Source organism: Paralichthys olivaceus, chromosome 3, assembly GCF_024713975.1.
Source record: "Paralichthys olivaceus isolate ysfri-2021 chromosome 3, ASM2471397v2, whole genome shotgun sequence".
Lineage (NCBI taxonomy): Eukaryota > Metazoa > Chordata > Actinopteri > Pleuronectiformes > Paralichthyidae > Paralichthys > Paralichthys olivaceus.
The window spans coordinates 5,631,273-5,644,057 of record NC_091095.1 but is presented as its reverse complement, the minus strand read 5'-3'; the positions used below and the strand labels follow the sequence as shown (position 1 = coordinate 5,644,057).

Here is a 12,785-nt window from a genome sequence, read left to right as displayed (position 1 = left end):
GTTTTTGTATAATCCTGCTGAGAAACAAATAACATTTGTCAGAGGAAACAAAGAATAGAAGTACTAAAAATGTTCCTGCCTAATTTGTGAAAAATACAAGGTCACCAAAATAATTGCTGTGACTATATTGAATCAAACCACATCTGTGACTGTGGTCCCTGAACTGAACATACAAAACAGGTACGATGCTGGAGGTAGCGATGCAGTCATCACTTATACAACCAGGTCTGTCAAGTAAAAATGTGAAGCTGCAGTTCAACCAGAAATGAAGTAACGCAACCGGACATTTCTGAAGGAGCAACACTCAGGAAGAATGGCATAGGTCCATCCTTACATTATTTCCCTGCATTGTGTCCCCACCACTGCTCCTTAATGGGTTCCTGGCATTGACAGGCAGGAAAAAACAGAGTCTGTCGTGAAAGGAGCTGAGAGTGCAGAGGGGTAACTTGGGACTTCCTTAATGGAACCTTCGTCGTTAAATACTCTGTTGCAATTGGTTGGCTACAGGAGGCAGGAACTTCAAGCTGGAGTGTTGTTGAAAGTGACCACTCCCTGCACACAGGCAAAGACTTATTGTGTGAAATAATCTTCAGTGTTCTAAACCTGAAATAACGTTTCGTTTTCAGAGTTCAAGTTTGAATGTTTGAGAAAAAAGACGAGGCTTTTCAATGGAGCAGTGGCAGTGAGCTGGTTCAGGTTTACTGACTCCCACTGCTACACTCGCATACTTCATTCAATGAAGCAAATGCAAATGCACCTTTATTGCATTGCACAAGTAAAGCTTCTGCATATGCTGCATCAGTGCTCACTTTACGACCATTTATGCTACAGCTTCTGCTGATGCCTCATTTTTAAGATGTCAGTATGCCTCGTAAAAAGCGCAGGAAGGATCTACTGTAACTTCATCACACCAACAATCCACATGTAAGGAGGGAGACAGAAAATGTGTGGTAGAAATCTGCATTTGTACAATTCTTCATATCTCATTCAACGCTATGGCAGCAGATGTTTGAATGTAGTAAATGAATTGAGTGCACAGGGAAACAGGCCTTTAGATAAGCGTATAATAACAATATATACCAATAATAATAAACACATAAGACATGCACAAAACAAGGCATAATACCAGTTATGAATCAGACATTAAAATGCTTTTCTATAAAATATATTCCAAGCAAATATTTACCCTGATGGCAAACAATCTTTGATATAGGAAGTACTTGTAACAAGTGTTGGCTGGTAGATCTTAGATTATGGCTCAAAGCACAGGGAGTTAGTATCTCCATTATATAACTGGGGCCCAGACCGTGCTGAGCTTTAAACGTTATTAAAAGAATCTTAAAATAAATTCTAAATTAACTGGCAGCCAATGAAAGGAGGCAAGAATTGGAGAGCTATGGATGCTGTGCTTGGTGTTGGTTAAAATTAGAACATTGTGCTCTAGCTGAGACAGTGAGGACTGACTGGTGCATGTAAATAGTGCATTGCAGTAGGTGAAAGTAACAAGATTTAAGAAGGTTGTCAAATTCAAATGTGATACCGAGGTTTCTGGCTGCTGATTTAACATTGCTTTCCAAAGGACTAGCAAACTTGACAACACTTTGTACAAAGTACTTGATTCCAAGCAATTCCAAGCATTCCATGGTTTTCACAGCACTTAATCAGTTCCACTTCCATAATCGACCTGGTGCCTCTGATTATATGTTTTTCCTCATATGGAAGTTTATGACTGTCACTACATAGTATCCACTGTTCTGTACTGACTGTAGGATTTTCAGTGGAGCAGGTAACATCTTTTTAGGAGATTTATAGAGCAAATCAAAGCTGTCTAGACAAACGTCAGAGGTGTGTGACAGATAAAAAAGAAAAACAACACCTACTCACATGCACATAGACACACAATCATCCTTTCAACTTCCTCAAACCATCCTATTGGCAAAAAGAAAAACTGCGCCTGTGTGGAAAACCAGATGCAGTCTTGACGATGTGTGTGTCTGTTTTTGTTCAAACCTGACATTTTGTATTCTACCTTTTGAACCAAATTGCAATTGAGTCAGTTAAATAATCTCATTCATTTCTAAAATTCCCTGTTGAGCCTCTCGAAATAAATCTAGTGTCTGACGCCATTTATTCAAAGGTCATGCGTGATTGTGTGATCTGCCGCCGCCGCAGCTTTTCGTGCATTCATTGCCCTCATGTATGCAGGTGTGTGGGATGTGTTTTGTTTTTGTTTTTGCTGTTTTCTTGACTTTCCCCCCCTTTGGTTTGTTGCTGAAGGTGTCAGCGATGAATTGCAGGAGTCAATATGTATTAAAATTCAGTTTTGAGTCTTGTTTTACCCTGGTGTCTGCAGCTCCGTGCACCTCTGACAACTGAGTGATGGCTTTTAGCACCATCTTGTTCTCAAACCCCCCCCTACCTAGTCCTGCAGGGCCTGAACACATGCCTCCTCCTGCATGTCTGATGAGTCATTTTGATCTAATAAAAGTTTTGTCTCCCATCTGCAAAAAGAAAATTCACTCTCCATCCTGCACACACACACACACACTCACACACACACACACACCTGTGTTTGTTTCTAATGTAGTTATTGCGTCACATCTAAAAGGAAAGATGTAAAGAAGAGAAGAAGAAAGACAGAGCTGAAACAAAGATGAAAAGAGAGAAAAAAGTAATGAGATGACTGAGAGCTAGAAGATGGGAGAATGTTTTTCTTACGAGAGAGGGCATCGTGTGTGTGTGTATGTCCAAAGGTTGTTTGATGTTCTTCCCATCTTTCAAACTGACTCTGATGAGATAGCTTGTACTAATGGTTTGCATGAAGCACAGGAATGTAGATCAACAGATGAATACTTCCCTGCCGCATACAACTGTGTGCATGAAACTACTGCACATGAATATAGCATCGTCTCACACACACACACACACACAGTTGCTTGTGAGCTTCTACCTTCGTCTCAGTGTGGTTGTCTCGTGTTTGGCCTCAGTGGAGCTGCTGTCTCTCTGGGGATTTAATGTGTCTGTCTGTTCCTCCATCTGAGCGTGTGTGCTTATCAGGTTCTCACAACTTCTTGCTAAAACTCATTTCACACCAGGTTCCAGACTGACAGTGGTTAGCAAAGCAGTTCTTTTGTCCTCGGCATGAACTTCCATTTCCTACTCTCGCTCTATAGTAAGCTGTTGTTGCAGTCGATGTTTTCTTTGTGCGTATTGTTGGATGTGAACACTGGCTGCAACTCAATTTTCCCCGCGTTTGACAATAAAGAGAACCTTGAACCTTAAACATTTTGTATTTTGTGTTCCTATGAGCAGGGATGGTGCCCCCTAGCTGAGAGGTGGCCCCCAAGAACAACTGATTACGTTAGTCCACAAAACTTGTCTTAAGTTTTGTGAGTGCCCCCTTAAATTCTATGATCAACTGCAACAACACCGTGGTTGAAAACATCCTCACGAGGCCTCATGCCACGAGCTTTCTGCCAAAAGCTTAATACATTTTAGAGGTTTGATGGGGGTTTGCACTTACACGTACTACTTAACTAATATATATGTGAATGTACAGTGTGAATCAATGTGTGTGATCAATACTGTTCCAATTATTGAATTGCCTGATGACTGAATATGAGCAATTTTGGATTCATTCTGCTTGACAGATAAACTCTCTAATGATAAAAATATGCTTAACAAGCTAAAACTGATAAAATACATGGCCATATAATAATTCTGTATACCAGTTGCATCGATAAAAAAAAGTCCTTATTATTCCCACATCCACTTTGCATCATTTGAAAGACAGTGACAGCAATGTGGGACTAGAGAGTCCAGAAAGAGAGTGAGAGGCATGAGAGGAGGGAGGAGGAGAGACGGCACAGGTGTCACTGTGACACTGGCATGTTCAATTGCAGCACTTGAACCGACACACCCACCATGAATGACTGCAATCATCAGGATTGTGTAATACTGAGGCCTCTTCTGACTGTCAATTATCCAAGTGTTTGAAGCCAGCATTTCCCTTTTTAAAAAGCAGTTCCTCTGTGTATCTATGTACGAAAGAAATCCATTAAAATTAGCCGTTTTTGTTTTCATAGAAGGGGAAACATTGAATTATGGGAATATTTGTTTTGTAGGATTTTCTATTTTACATTTTTTTAATGTATAATGTTATGTATGAGCCACATTTGTTGCAGTGCAAATAATTTTTGCTAAAGTATGAGAAAAAAAACATGATTTATTTCTCAGATAATTAACAACAATTCTCTCAGTTGCCACTGAATGTATTCTTGAAGAGAAAATGATATGTACACTATCCATGTGTACTATTTACTTGCCATGCCTCACATACAATGTAAATATTCTGTTCATATGATGATTCTAACACTGTACAAAAAAAAAAAGTTGACCAAACATTCAGAAACCATGAATTTTCAAACTTGCACATGGCCGTTCTGTCTTCTCTAGTCTTCCTCTGGCCCCTGCAGCTCCAGAAGTCGCTGACACGGTGCCATTATCTCGTTGTTCTCCCCGGTAACTAAAATCCTCAGACAGCTCTCCATGTCAGCCAATCAGATAACAGATTTTGAGTCAGCATTGCATGCTTTTAATCCTGCTGGAAAGCATTTTGCTAGAAAGATAGGATCCTGCGGAGTGTTGACTTAAGGCGGCATCTGAGGAATGGACACAATGAGGGAGAAGACGGGGGGGGTGGGGGGTTATATAAAAGCAGGGGACAAATAGAAACCAAGGAGTGAATAGTACTGAAGGAAGGAGGGATGATGGGAAGAGGGAGACAGAAACTCGCTGTACGGAGGCCTGGGAGAGAGACATTAAAGCAATGATTGAGCATGAGCAGGTACGGCATTCCAGAGTTCCATGTTTTCCTCCCTATCTATCTGTCAGCCTGCACGTCTCAGATATTTCTATCCGTCAGCAGCAGGTCCCTGAAACACAGAAGCATCTCTTTTTGCATCGAGCAAATCAGATGCAGAGAGATGAAGGAGGGGAAGAAGTGAGAGACTGAGAGGGGAAATGGGGAAAGAGGGGAAAGGAGTTGTGTGGAGGCAGCAGTGGTGGGTGAGAGGGGGGCTAAGGAGGGCGCAGAAATTGCATCTCTATATCTATATATGGAAACTGAAATGAGGGTTGGGGTAGCAGCAGTGCATGGACCCTGTGGAATATATTCCTCTGCACAACAGCCATATTTTCTTAACCCCATTAGAGTCTTACTGAAACCCTCATCTGAGCCCCAAACAACCCTCAGAGTAAATTAGTTTAGTCTCCACTACAACCTCTGCTCGTGTGCACAAAGAAGGCTTTCCTGTTCTAATAAGTCCGTGTGGTCAGCTGTCACTGTGAATTATCTTAACCATCAAGTGTAATGCACGTTTCAGACCTTGGCGGTAAAAGGGTGCAGCCGTACTGACAACTTGCTGTTTCACTGTGCATGCAGGCGCCTACAGTAGAAGCTCGACAGAGGGGAGCAGTCATACCACAGGCACTCCACAAACACAGAATCGATATCTGGCTCTGAATGCAGTTTGCTGTAGTTGCAGCCTCAGAGGGGTCTGCAGTAAGTAATCAGCAATTCAGGTGGAGTGGAACATATTTACACCAGATAAATACTGCCAGCATTTGTGAGTGTACATTCCTTATTGATGTCATTAGCAATTAAAGCAATTGCAGAGTTCTTATTTTAAAGCTTCATGTCTTGTCTGTGCTTATGGGTGTGCATGTTTCTACATTCATACGTGCCTTTACCTTGGTTTAGTTTTATGCCAATTTAACTTATTATATACCAACAATTTTAGCCAGCTCTGAGGATGGCAATGCCTGACATTGATTATCTTCTTTTATCTAATATTATCTTCTCTTAGCTCATCTCTATCGATTGACACATAATTTTTATCATTCTGAAATTATGTATTGAAAGGATTTGGATAATCCCTTGATCTTTTCTAGCTCTACCAGAAGTTAGACATTGTTAGTGTTGGAAACTATTGTCATGAGACTTAATACTTTCTTTTCGTCTTCAGGATAAATTGATCATGTTCATGATCGTTTGAAATAAATATCATACATTAGCATTATCATTGTTAGGGTTGGTTATTGTTTGGGTTTTTCGCTAAATTGATACTTAATCAATACTTTCGAAAGCTTCCAGTGCCTAAATATGCTAGAACCGACTTCCTGCTCTTGGCTATTGCTCAGAAATTTGCTTCACGTCTCAGTATTGCATGAAATACAGCCAGGTAGGTATCGGCCGTGTAGGACCCGGTCCCTGATTGGTAGTGGATTGCAGTTACCAACCCTAGTCATTATGAGCGTGCTAACATTAGCATTTTGCTCACAGAGCTGCTGTGCTTTAACAGCCTCACAGAGCGGCCGGCTGTAGTTTTATTTTTTCACAGTAAAAGACATTTTTTATTATCGGCTCTACAGCACACTTCATTTTTCAATGTTAATTCAAGTGTGTTTACATTCATAGTCGGGTGAATGGAGGTGCACTGTCCGATAATGAGCGGACTCTGGATAAAAATGTCCACAAGGGCTACTCCTGAAAACCATTAAAACTAGAAATTAGCAATGTGCTTCTTTTCAATTCAGTGACTGTGGAGCCCAAACAATACACAATGCCTCTTTTCAAACTCTACGGAACGTGCTGCACTGCATGTACAGCACTTGTAGGTAATTAACAGAAAACCTGAAAAGAAGAATCGTTAAAAATTTAAACACAGCAGTTTGTGCCATCAGGCCTGAATGCCCCACAGTTTGTCTCTGCTGTGTGGTCTTGCCGTTTCCCAGTAGATAGCAAAAACCAGCACATGCCAGCGAACTCAAAGCAGTAGTGACCCTCTGACGCTTTGTTTTTCTGTGTCATGATGCCACTGCTGTGCATTGTCTGCTGCTGACTAAGCTGCTTCAAATCTCTCTGTGCAATACAGCAATTTGGCCACAACCCAGAGCCCCAGATTTGTGCTAAACCATTTCAGTTAGGACGGTTATGCCAACTGTGGTTTGATGGCAGGCTGAGTAACAAACCCAATTTGTCACCAGGATCAAGCAGATGGGCGGCGTTTAGTGCGTCTGTTTGGTCCGTTCATGGCGTGTCTTTATCGGAGTGTCTTGCGGGCGTTGTACACTTATCTGGCGCATCAGCGTGGGTGGCCATCTGTTTGTTTACTGTGAAAATATGTAGGCTAACCTGACAACCTGTACATCTCTGTGTGTCTTTAATCCTCCAGTATATTTAGTTTGTATCTGTGTAGTGTCAGTGTATGTGCGGTATGTGTGTGCATTAAAAACTCTCCCTCACCGTCCTGCCGAGCTCAGACATACATAAACACACATGCATGAATGGATGGATCGGGGCAGGAAAAAAAATTACATCCCCTCCTGGCTCTTAGGTTATTTTTATTCCAAATGCTCGTATGCTATGTGTTTCTATGCACCTCTGTCCCTCAGTGACTTATCTCATCCTTTCACATCTCCCTCTCACCCTCCTTCCTCTCCCCATCCTCCCCCTCCCTCTCACCATCCATCTATTCATCACAGCTGTGTGTGTGAGTGAAGCGGGGAAAGAAGAGATGAAAGACGGCAGAGTGGGCTTTTCATCAGAGACACACGAGTACGCACAATTCCCCTAATGTAGTTTGTACATGTTGAATTGAATAGACCTGTTTCTTTTTTCTGTTTCTAGGACTGAATAGGTTTGTTAGCGATTGACCTGTTCTACTTCCTGATTCAGAAAATTAGGATTAATACACTTTGGAGCTGTAGAAATAGGAAGAATTTGTAAAATGTAAAAGATGAGCCTGTGTGTGTCTGTCTTAAAAAAAACAGGATATGTCAGTTTAGATACATCAGTGTGTGTGTAGGTGGTTGCATGCATATTACCCAATGAGTGAGTAAGAGCATGAATCTTTCATGTTTTTGGTTGACAGATGCACACAAACACACACACACACACACACACACTCCACACACAGATTACACTCGCTCACAACTGACAGATATGTTCAGTAATGATATGGTCTTATCAATCGTGTATGGTGGGCCACTTCCAACGTTTGTAGGAAATCTTGGTCTCTGCTCCTCATTGTTTGGGGGTGTGCCGGACTAGCTGCTCAGTTTGCGTTATCAACGACAGATGAGGCATTTGAGGAGCTTCAGGGTTTTCTGTCGGGGAGAGGAGCTCCCTTTACTTCGAATTTTGGGCTTTTTAACTTTGCAGAACTTTTAAATTCACAAAAACCCTATATAACACACTGGAGGAAAAAAGAAAGAAAAAGCATCAAATGTTTTGTATCGCTTGTTCCATTTCATAGACCTGATTTGTCCCAAAGCTGTTTTGAATGTTAGAAATAGTTCTTTTCTTTAGTTAAACTGTCACTGTATTAATTTAATGTATCTAAGCAGCCAGCAGCAGCCTAATGGACAATTGTAAATGCCATTCTCTCCTCTTTGTTCTGTTGACATTAAAATGCACCGCCACAATCAATTTGCCTCGTCAAATGGACGATCCTCTCTGTGGCATCTTAAAATTCAATGGGCTGCTGAGCCGAGGTCCGACGTCTCCACGCGCTGAGGCCTGGTGGACTCTTGACATGCAGCTTTGTGAGGTGTTTAACATGGTGGTGAATGGGAAGAGGATAAGCTGACAGGCAGAAAGAGCCCTTCTTTGATGGGATTAGCACAGTGGCAGACAGGGACTAGTGCTTTAGATTGATTAAAGTGTAATCCTGGAGGATAATCATGCCTCCCGATGTGACATGTGTGGCCAGCACCCTCTCGCAGCATCCATCTCTCATCACTGTCATACTGATAAAACACAAACAAACAGCGTCTCCAGTCACATTCATGCTCCCCTGTCTTCCTCTCTCTCTCTTCGTTTTTTGCTGTGTCTCTATTGAGTGCTGGTTCTCAGAAAAGGTCAAAAGAAATGGGCAAGAGATTGAAAAATGAACATGTCACCTGCCACTCATCGAAGGGAAGGATGCTGTTGAGCTAGGACCTCAGGTGAAGGAAAAATACAGTTGGTGTCCTTCACTTCATGTTACTATCGAAATTAAACATCTCTCCAAGTAGGAGATAAGATAAAAATACATAGAGAGCTTCCCATTCTAATATCCACAAAACGGCCTCACTGGAACACATTAGGGGCATCTCAAAAGGAAAGCAATAACTGGAACATAACATGAAATGAAATGTCTGATGTCAGGAGGAGCGAGGACATTTTAGGCTTTACAGACAACTTTTAGAAATCTGTGATTCTGGAAGGCACAGGGAGCTAATCCAGCGTCTTTAGCAGCAGGTTCATGTGATCCATTTTCTTTATTTAGTTAACTCAACAATCAATGAAGGTTAGAAGTTGGCAAATCAAGAGTTGCAGCACAAGATGACAGTGACCAATATACCCTGTGCCTCAGATGAGCAGTCCTATTATATCGTATTGAGTGAGCCTCACATTAGCAGTACCACAGCATAGTGGTAATTATCAGCGTCCACAGATACTCAGCATTATGTCCATGCAGGTTTCCAAGCCCGGTTCCCAGATGTGTGATTCATGGGAACAATGGTTGCGTCGGGGGCACTGACAGTTTGGAATAGAGGGCAGCTATCAGCTGCTTACGCGAGCATTTTCACGATGGGAAAGAAACGCTCCGAGCTCTGTGGAGTCTCCGTGAGATAGCCCGGAGTCTGGGAACTCGCCCGCAGCCCCACAGAGGTGGAGGGCTATTTATTTTAGGTTTGTAAAACACATCCACCATCTGGGTGAATTCAGAATGCAGTAATGTATTTCTCATGTTCCAAGGGAGATTAAAAAGTGATTACGGTGGGTTTTTGTAGTGACTTTGTGCGTCAGCTATGGGAGGACGGTTAGCAGCCGATATAACATAAGAACTGGGTCTTTTACTCATTTATACTGTGGGTTGTATGAGAGAGAGGCAGCAGAAGAAACTGAAATAAAGTGGAAAGTGAGAGAATAACAGAACAAATACAGGCGGGCAATTAGGAGAGCAAGAAAACTACTGGCAGCAACAATGAAAGCCCAAGGCTATTTATGTCAGTGTCTCAGAATAATTACACAAACACACACTATGATTATTATGTGGAGTTATTCATCAAAATATCTCCCATTGTTTACTTTCACTTTCACAAATCTTCTTGTGCTAAACGATTCCATAATATCGTAGCCCCTCAAGTAACAGCATCTTCTCCTGCAGAGACAAAGCAGCAGTCAGGAGAGGAAATCGATCTATAATAGGAAATAACAGAGAGGTTTCATATAAGGCAGTGAACGCTGGTATATGTGATGAGACGAGGGGCGTGGCTGACCTCGATTCTGTTCATCAAAGAGGAAGAAAAAACTTTCAAGTTGCAGCTGTCCATTTGTTTTCTCGTTGGTTGTTTTTCCTCAGTTTTTGCACACTTTGCATGTTTAACCCTCGTTCACCGCTTTTCTAGATTTTGGTCTCTTTCTCATTTGCTCAATGTTTTTGTCCACACTCAGACGAAGTTCATCTTAAGCCATCTGCAGCTCATGTCTCCGGCCATCTGCTCCCTCAACCTCTCAGCAGTGGTCTACATGTCTCTTTAGATGGAGATTAAACTTTTTGACTTTGTTGTTTTTTCGCTCCACATCACGCACAGTGCGCTACAGCACCACACTCTAAAGTAACAGATGGCTTTCGCACATCATCGTTGTGGAGAGAACGGAGACAGTTTGATGTGAAGGGCACTATTTTTCCGTCAAGGTGATTGTCAGATAAACGCACAGCGTAGGTTCTTTAATGGTATGCTAATCCGTTATGTCCTGTGCTACATCCAGCACACTGGAAACTGCTGACTGGATTTTGATTGATTTTGGGGAATACTGTCAGCTCTGAGATAGACTGGCAACCGGTCAATGTTGTTTGAGCCCCTCATGACCTTAAACAGCATGAGTGGTTATAAATGATGGATGGATGGTTGGATGGTTGTGTCACATTTCCGTGCAGAGGCATTGCCGTGCTTTGGGGCATTGCAACATTTAATTATAGATTCCCATTAACAGCTTCCTGTATCAATCAGACTTTCTATCCCTTTGCAATTCTCTGTGATTTTGTTGCTGAGTATATTCTGTGAATGTGTCTGACCAGGACAATCTCCTGCTGTGTTCCTCATATGTGAAATGCAAATTCCAGAAAATGTCCGGACCCAATTTTCAGGACATTTTCTGGACTTCAAGTCTGAAAACAGCTTATGATAGATTGGTGACCTTTCGAGGGTACACCCTGCCTTGCACCCAATTTCAGCTGCAGCCTTGCAAGCAAACCTCCAAGGATAAGCAGTATAGATGGATGGATGGATGTTTCTCACCTAATTTCACTTATATGCAGCCAAGCTTAGTGCTGTCTGGCTCTAGTTCTGTACTAAACACACAAATAGTGGCATCAATCTTCTCATAAGACACTCAATTCTTTATCGTCATTTTGCTGCTCTCAACAACAACACAAATACATTGTTAACATTTGGAAAGAAAGCAAATTTGCACCTTTACTAAAAATGTGGACAGATTTCTTGTTTAAATTTGTCAGTTTAACGTAGAAGTTCTTCATTAAGTAAAACTTGCTCATCACAACCTCCTAAACCTTTTAAGAGATTCTTCTTTCTCTTCATTTCACTTAATTGTAAATTAAATACCTTCTGTTTTTTTCCCCACCATTACACAAATTGTAAGATATTACCATGGGCTGTGGGCACATACCATTGGCTAAATGATTAACTTTGTACTGTGCAGCTTGATTACATTTTGGTTGATGAATTTAGCTGGTATTTTTGGGTACAATCGAAAGTGGGATATTTGAAAGTGTTCATCCTTTTTTATTTGTTTAAATGTTTTTATTGGTGTCCCCCTTCCTTTGACCTTCCTGTACCCTCCGCTTCTTCTCTTTATCCTGATGTATGAAGGTCCAGAAAAGACCCTGGTGCTGTGTCCAGCCCCAGGCAGCTGTAGGATGTGTCCTCATTTTTCTTGCATGCCAAGCTATAATTTCAAAGCTGCCTATCCAACACTGGCAGGTTGAAAACCAAACCAATGCATTTCCCTGATAAGCAGTCCAAACCAGCGAGGGGAATGAGAGAGAAGCAACATGAAGTTGTCATGGGTTTGTGTCCACAGCGGTGAGAAAGAGGATGAGCAGCAGGAGAGAAAAGAGCTTGGGCATAAAGCAGAGACAGGTGAGAGGAATCGAGGCCAAGCGTGCTCTCGGCAGGGAGGCTAAAATAAGAGAGGCAGGAAGCAAACTTGGCTTTATTCCATCTACTGAAGCGAGAGATAAAGGAGTGTGTGTGCGCAAATATGCAGTTGTGTTGCTTTGAAGAGCAGGGGAATCCCTCTGAAGTGCCCATCTCCCAGAATCCCCTGTTTTCCCTATTTCTCGTTTGTGGTTTGTCTTGCATAAACCACATGGTCAGGACCGTACAGCATTCTCTCTTAACAAACTATGCATGTGAGATTTTAAGTACTAGTAATAAGTAAGTACAATGTCCACCTCATAGGCTGTATATAAAGCTGACGAATGTGACTGCTCTCCAAAAGTAAAGCCAAAGAGTCTTGATTGCTCTAAACATCATAGATCCCACCTCCTCCATGTTAGTGGATGGGACGTCAATGACGGTTTCTGTCATTTTAGGTAGTTCTTATAACACTGATGATGTTCAAGTTGTATTTTCTCCAATAAGTTTGGTTTTTATTACTTATTTGATGCTAGAAAAAGACATCATGATTGACTCATTGGTCGAGAGCATGT

General features: G+C 41.8%; 1 protein-coding gene across 5 annotated transcripts in view; it reads left to right on the top strand.

The window, feature by feature from the left end:
* kank4 (KN motif and ankyrin repeat domains 4) overlaps positions 1-12,785 on the top strand; it is a 65,237-nt gene that overhangs the window by 7,316 nt on the left and 45,136 nt on the right. Inside the window, exon 1 of one of the 5 annotated variants that reach the window (XM_069521630.1) lies at positions 4,718-4,846. The exons of 3 other annotated variants lie outside the window; for them this stretch is intronic. The gene's annotated coding sequence lies outside the window, so the exon portion shown is untranslated. Of the gene's footprint in view, positions 1-4,717; positions 4,847-5,469; positions 5,564-12,785 lie in introns of those variants that run through there. One more of the 5 variants, XM_069521633.1, reaches the window with a different exon arrangement.